The following is a 7,328-nucleotide window of genomic DNA, read 5'->3' as shown; positions in this document are numbered from 1 at the left end:
ATCATAAACATACGTATCTGAACAGGGTTAAGAAGTAATCAAAAGAGTAAAGGAATAAGTAAGCAAACTAGAATAATGGCAACTTCAACGGAGGTAGTGACTCTTCTCAATATCCAAAGCAAAAGCATAAAAAGCATAAAAACTAGAACTATGAATGTGAAGGAAACCTAGAGGAAGAGTGATTTCTCTCTAAGATTCCAATCTAAAACTAAAAACTATGCGAATGAGAATGTCTGTTGAGTCTCTGCTTGTCCCTTGGCTCTAGTCTGTGTTTCTGGGCCGAAAACTGGGTCTAAACTCAGCCCAAAATTGCCCCCAGCATTTTCTGTGATTTCTGCAGGTAGCGCATCTCACGCGTACGCGTCAGGCACGCGCACGCGTCAGGCACGCGCACGCGTCACCGTGCGAACTCCAATTCACGCGCACGCGTGAGCCATGCGTGCGCGTCGCTCCTCGCTGGTTATCTCCTTTATTTCTTGTGCTCCTTCCATTTATGCAAGCTTCCTCTCCATCCTCTAAGCAATTTCTGCCCTATAAAGCCTGAAAACACTTAACGCACAAATCATGGCATCGAATGGTATAAAGGGAAATTAAAATACACAATTTAAAGGCTTAGGAAGCAAGATTTCAATTGTAGAAAAAAACTAGGAAGGAATTGTAAAATCATGCAATTTGTATGTATAAGTGTGCAAGGACTTGATAAAACCACTCAATTGAGCACAAGATAAACCATAAAATAGTGGTTTATCAATCTCCCCACACTTAAACATTAGCGTGTCCTCATGCTAAGCTCAAGGAGACAGAAAGAATGAATGGGGGAAGTAAGACTCATGAGATGCAACTTATGAATGTAAATGCAACTATATTCAAATAAGCTCTTCAAGACAAAAATAAGTCAGACTCCACCAATTCAAATCATACAGTAAAAGGCAAGTAAACATGTAAGAAGATAGCTCATGAAAGCAGGGAACATAGAATCAAGCATTGAACCCTCACTAGCAGTGTATATGCACTCTAATCGCTCAAGTGTCGAGGGTTAATCACTCTACTCTTCTCTAGTCATGCTTTCTAAAATTTTGTTCTTCATCTAACCAATCAACAAATATTTAGTATACCAATGCAAACATCATGAGGTCTTTTCAAGGTTGTAATGGGGTTAAAGTACAGGTGAGGATATATGCATGGCCAAGTGAGCTATAATATGAATCTTTGACTAACCTCAGCTCTCACCTAACACACACACACACACACTCTATATGTAACTCTAAAATCATGCCTAGCTACCCAAAAGTCCCACTTTTGCATCACATACTCATGTATCAACTTCTCTTTAATTTCACCACATATGCATTGATCTTTTATTAAACTTAGCATTGGGGTAATTTTGTCCCCTTATTTGTTTATGTACTTATATTGTAATATTTTATTTTATATATATTTTCGAACATGAAAGAAAACATAACATATCAATGCACATAGGTTTTTAATTTTTTTCTGGTTTCACATGAGTAGGTACCCAAATTCCCAATATTCAGATAAAGTAGAGACATAACACATTCTCATTAACCCAGGTTCCCACAGTTTCCTACACTTAATTGATACACTATCTATATCTTAAGCTAACCAAATATTCAATTAGGGTAATTAATTATTTTCTGCTTAAGACTAGTGATGTGGTAAAATATAGAACAAATGGGGAGTAAAAGGCTCAAGGTGGCTAACAAAGGTAATTGGAATGGTAGGCTATTTGGGATAAGTGAGCTAATAATAAATGATGGCCTCAATCATATGTATGCATGTAAATATACTAAACAATGGACATATAGAATGGAACAAACTATAGATTACAATCATAGAGAAAAAAACACAGAAGAATAGAATTCATGGTTAAATAATGTAACCATATAATTAAGCTCAAAATCTCACAGGTTGTGTGTTCTTAGCTATAAACTATGTTCCAAATTACAATCTTCAAACAAGTTTAACACAATTTTTCAATTTAAATTAGTGAAATATTATAAAATAGGGTCTTGAAAAGAAACTCATTACTTTAACCAAGAAAAACATACATGCAAACAATTATTATCATGCAACCTATCCTATCTAACAAAAGAAAAAGTCAAATTTTGGTGTTAAGAGAGAGAAGTTACCTCCGGAAGTCAAGGACTGACCTCCCCACACTTAAGACTTGGCACGGTCCTCTGTGCCATCAGTAAGAAGCAATGTAGGGTTGGAAGCATTGCCTCCACTGTCTGGTTCACCATGGCTCCCTGTGCTACTGGATGAAGGGGAGTCCGGGGTGTCCTTTGGTTCTGGAGGTGGGTGCGTACCAACTATGAGTTCCTTCAGGTAGTTGTATTGGTGCTTGTTACGGCGCTCCATTTGCTCTATCTGACGGTCTTGTCGGTCGAACCTCTCAAGGATCTGAAGGAACATCTAATGGGTGGATGATGCTTGTGGTGTGGATGATGGTGGAGTAGAGAAAGGAGGGGTATCCAAAGATGGGCCTGCAGGCCGACTCACAGAGGGAACTGGTGGCCTGATGTACTTCCCATTCGGGACGTACTGGTCGGCCTGAGGGATCATGACCGTCGTGTCTCCTGGCTGATAGGACACACCAGATGCAGAGACTAAATCTGAAACCAAGACGGGAAAAGGCAGGTTACCCACAATCTATACATGTCCCATTGCTTGTCGGATGTGTCAGGACAGGTTGAGGGATTGCTCTGTCAGGATGCACCAGATGAGACAGCCATGTCTGCTATGAAGGTCGACTTGTGAGTGCTCGGAAAGACATAGTAGGACATAATATGTGCCCACACGTGAGCCTCCAGGGTGAGTGATTGGGCTTAGATGCTCTTGGGTTTTGAACGATGATGCCTGTAGATCCAGGTGCTGCCAGGTTAGGCTATAACTCCAAGGACGCTATTCCAGTCGAAGTGATACATCTAGCACTTACGAGATGCCTCTTGATATGCATCCCATCCATCTGGACTAGGTGGAAGGTCCAGTGCTCTCTGTATGGCACTCTTGGAGACAGGGACCTGATGCTGACGAACGTAGACAGTTTGCAGAGTAGGCGAGTAGATGTTGGAGTAGAATTCAACTACCCATGATAAGTTGGCCTCCCGTGGCTGTCTCCTCAAAAATCTTCACTGTCTCCTCTCTATGCAGGGCTCCACAAAATCAACAAAGTGTGTTGGGACAATGAGTAGATACTCATTGTTGTAGTTCCTCTCGGCTAGAATGCAAAACATCTGTTTGCAATAACGGTTAGCAAACCATATAGAGTCTCTTGCGGGAAAGGCTTTCTCTATCTCATCAACTTTAATAATCCTCTTTACCCACTTTGTTGGTGGCTTGACACTGGTAGATGGTAGTGCTTTAGCCGGTGTTCTCTTGGTTCCTCTCCTTGCTGGTGTCTTGTCCGTGGCCTTCTCTTTTCCTTTCTTGGTACCCATGCCTAAGGAAGAAAGAAAGAAGAAGAAGGTGAAATATATATAACCAGAATCGGAGGGCTAAAATTCCAAGTGATAATGAATGCCAAAGAAAAGATCATAGCTTAAACACATGGTAGCTATAACATGTAAGTAAGACATCAATTAAGAGCAACAAGGCAATTCATAATTAAATAGATGCAAGAGGTAAAAGCATGCAAGGAATAGGCATGAGAAGCATAACTCAAGCATCAACTAATAAATGTGCCAATTTAGAGAGTACTTGTATGATGACAATTGTGAATGATAATACCAAATACATGTGGAATCCAAGTGTGGTGAAAAGGGGCATTCAAGTAAAAGAGTAAAGGAAAATAGGATTCAAAGTACCATAAGAGCTTTTTCACAAACACTTGGTATGCAAGTTGAAATAGGAATGAAAATAATATAATCCAAATGTATATGAGAGCCAAATTAAAATATCAATTGTCAAATCACTCCTCATAATATCCACAAGCTCAAGAATGATAAGGTAATACCCAAATAAAACTCCAATACCAACATAAGAATGCATGAAAAAGAAAGAAAAAGAAACCATGGAGAATTAAACTAAAAGAAAAATAGAGAGGAAAGAAACATAAATTAATGTAATAATGAAAGAGTAGATGGGAGGAAGAAAAGAAACCTGGTGATGAAGATGAAGAAGGGAGGAAAAAAGTAATAGATATGAAGAAAGAATAAGGAAGAAAGGAGGAAGAAGGAAGAAGAAATAATTAGGATTGAAAAGAATTAGGATTGGGGAAGGGATAATATGAAATCAGGTGCTGAGGTGGTTTAATTGTGCGTCGCATGCGACGCATACGCGTGCATCACGCGTAAGCGTGCATCACGCGTACGCGTGGGTTGTGCAAATTGAGTAGTGACGCATAGGCGTTGGGCACGCGTACGCATGCCTTTGATTGTACGAATCGTGCGAAGGCATCAATGCGTACGCACAACTCTCTGTTCGCTCTGGGCTTGGGGTAAAAATGGCATGCGACGCGTGCGTATCAGGCACGCGCACGCGTGGATGGCCCTTTTGGGAAAATGACGCGCACGCGTCAGGGACGCGTACGCGTGATGGGGTTTATGCTTCTAGCACAGTTCCAGCCCCACACCAACACAACTTTCTGGCCAAACACCATTTACGCCAATTTTTAGGGTCACGGGTACGCGTCAGGGACGCTTACGCGTGGTGTGCTGAAATCGCAAGCGACGCGTACGCGTAAGGGACGCGTACGCGTGAGGGACGCGTACGCGTGGACTTGAGTTGTAAAGGAGAACTAGCTCCCCAGGTCTGAACTCTCTTCTCTTGATATGCTTGTCATGCACAACCTTTACTTTCTCTTTGTATAATCTGGAGTTGTCATATGCTTCGAGTCGAAGGTTCTCCAGTTCTGCCAGTTGCAGCTTCCTTTCAGACCAGCCTTCTCAAATCCCATGTTGCATTCCCTTACCGCCCAAAAATCCTTGTGTTCCACCTCCACTGGGAGGTGGAAAGCTTTGCCATAGACTAGGCGGAAGGGACTCATCCCGATTGGTGAATTGTACGCTGTCCGATAAGCCCAAAGCGCATCTACAAGCCTGGTGCTCCAGTCCTTCCTATGAGGCTTGACTATCTTCTCCAGTATGCATTTTATCTCTCTGTTAGACACCTCAGCTTGCCCATTGGTCTGGGGATGGTAAGCTGTTGCTACCTTGTGAACGATCCCATGCTTCTTCAGTAGACCTGCTAATCTCCTGTTACAAAAGTGAGTGCCTTGATCACTCACGATTGCTCGTGGTGATCCAAAGTGACGGATAATTTGATTTCTAACAAAGGAGACAACAACGTTAGCATCGTCAGTACGGGTAGGAATTGATTCCACCCATTTAGAAACATCATCTACATCTAACAATATATGTAAGAAACCACTAGAGTTTAGAAATGGACCCATGAAGTCAATGCCCCAAACATAAAAAATTTCACAGAATAGCATAAGCTGTTGGGGCATCTCATCCCTCTTGGATATATTACCAAACATTTGGCATGGGGAACAAGATTTACAGAAGGCAGTAGCATCTTTATAAAGAGTGGGCCACCAGAATCCACAGTCTAAAATTTTTCTAGCTGTTCTTTGAGGGCTAAAATGTCCACCACTCTCAGAGGAGTGGCAGGCCTCTAAAATTGACTGGAATTCTGATTGAGGCACACACTTTCTAATTACCTGGTCAGCACATACCTCCATAAATATGGGTCATCCCATATATAATATTTGGAATCGCTTTTCAGCTTGTCCTTTTGATGCTTAGTAAAATTGGCAGGGAAGGTGTGACTGACTAGATAATTAGCCACAGGTGCATACCAAGGAACTACTTCAGATATTGCATGCAAGCTATCAAATGGAAAAGTATCATTGATAGGAGTGGTGTCATACTTAATGTGCTCTAGGCGACTCAGGTGATCCGCCACTAAATTCTAGAAACCACTCATATCCTTAATTTCTAAATCAAATTCTTGCAGCAACAATATCCAACGTATTAACCTTGGTTTGGACTCTTTTTTAGCTAATAAATATTTTAGAGTTGCATGGTCTGAGTATACTACCACTTTAGTACCAAGTAAATAGGCTCGGAATTTATCCAGAGCAAAAACAATAGCCAGAAGCTCTTTTTCAGTGGTAGTATAATTAGACTGAGCAGTGTCTAAGGTCTTAGAAGCATAAGCTATTACAAAAGGGACCTTACCTTTGCGCTGAGCCAGCGCCGCTCCCACTGCATGGTTGGAGGCATCACACATAATCTCAAAAGGCTGGCTCCAGTCTGGTCCTCTCACAATCAGAGCTTGAGTTAAGGCGATATTTAGCTTATCGAACGCTTCTGTGCAGTCCTCACTCAGCTCGAACTCAACATCCTTCTGCAGCAGTCTGGATAAAGGCAATGCTACCTTATTGAAGTCCTTGATAAATCTCTGGTAGAACCCTGCATGACCAAGGAACGAACGGACTTCCCTCACAGAGGAGGGGTAAGGTAAACTAGAAATCACATCTACCTTTGCTAGATCTACAGAAATACCAGTATTAGAAACAACATGTCCTAGAATAATACCTTGTTTTACCATAAATTGACACTTTTCAAAATTTAATACAAGGTTTGAACTAACACACCTGTCTAATACTCTAGCTAAACTATCCAAGCAAAGGCTAAATGAATCACCATACACACTAAAGTCATCCATGAAAATTTCTATACAGTTCTCAATAAGATCTGAGTAAATACTCATCATGCATCTTTGGAAAGTAGCCAGTGCATTACATAAGCCAAAAGGCATTCTCTTGTATGCATACGTTCTAAAGGGACATGTAAAAGTAGTCTTCTCCTGATCCTCAGGAGCTATATGGATTTGAAAATATCCTGTGTAACCATCTAAAAAGCAGTAGTGTGATTTACCTGACAAATGATCAAGCATCTGATCGATAAATGGCAGGGGGTAGTGATCCTTGCGAGTAGCCTAATTGAGGTGCCTGTAATTAATGCACACCCTCCAGGAATTCTGCACTCTAGTTGTCAGGAGCTCTCCATGCTCATTCTTCACTGTTGTGACTCCAGACTTCTTGGGCACCACTTGTACTGGGCTGATCCATTCACTATCTGAGATGGGGTAGATGATATCAGCTTCAAGCAGTCTGGTCACTTCCTTCTTGACAACTTCTAAGATGGTGGGATTCAGCCGCCTCTAAGGTTGACAGACAGGCCTTGCTCCCTCTTCTAAAATATTCTCTGCTCACAAACTTGAGGGTTGATGCCTATTATATCCACCAAGCTCCACCCAATTTCTTTCTTGTGTCTTCTCAGCACACTAAGCAATTGCTC

Source organism: Arachis ipaensis, chromosome B9, assembly GCF_059453495.1.
Source record: "Arachis ipaensis isolate K30076 ecotype BB chromosome B9, ASM5945349v1, whole genome shotgun sequence".
Lineage (NCBI taxonomy): Eukaryota > Viridiplantae > Streptophyta > Magnoliopsida > Fabales > Fabaceae > Arachis > Arachis ipaensis.
Note: the sequence above shows the minus strand (reverse complement) of the source record.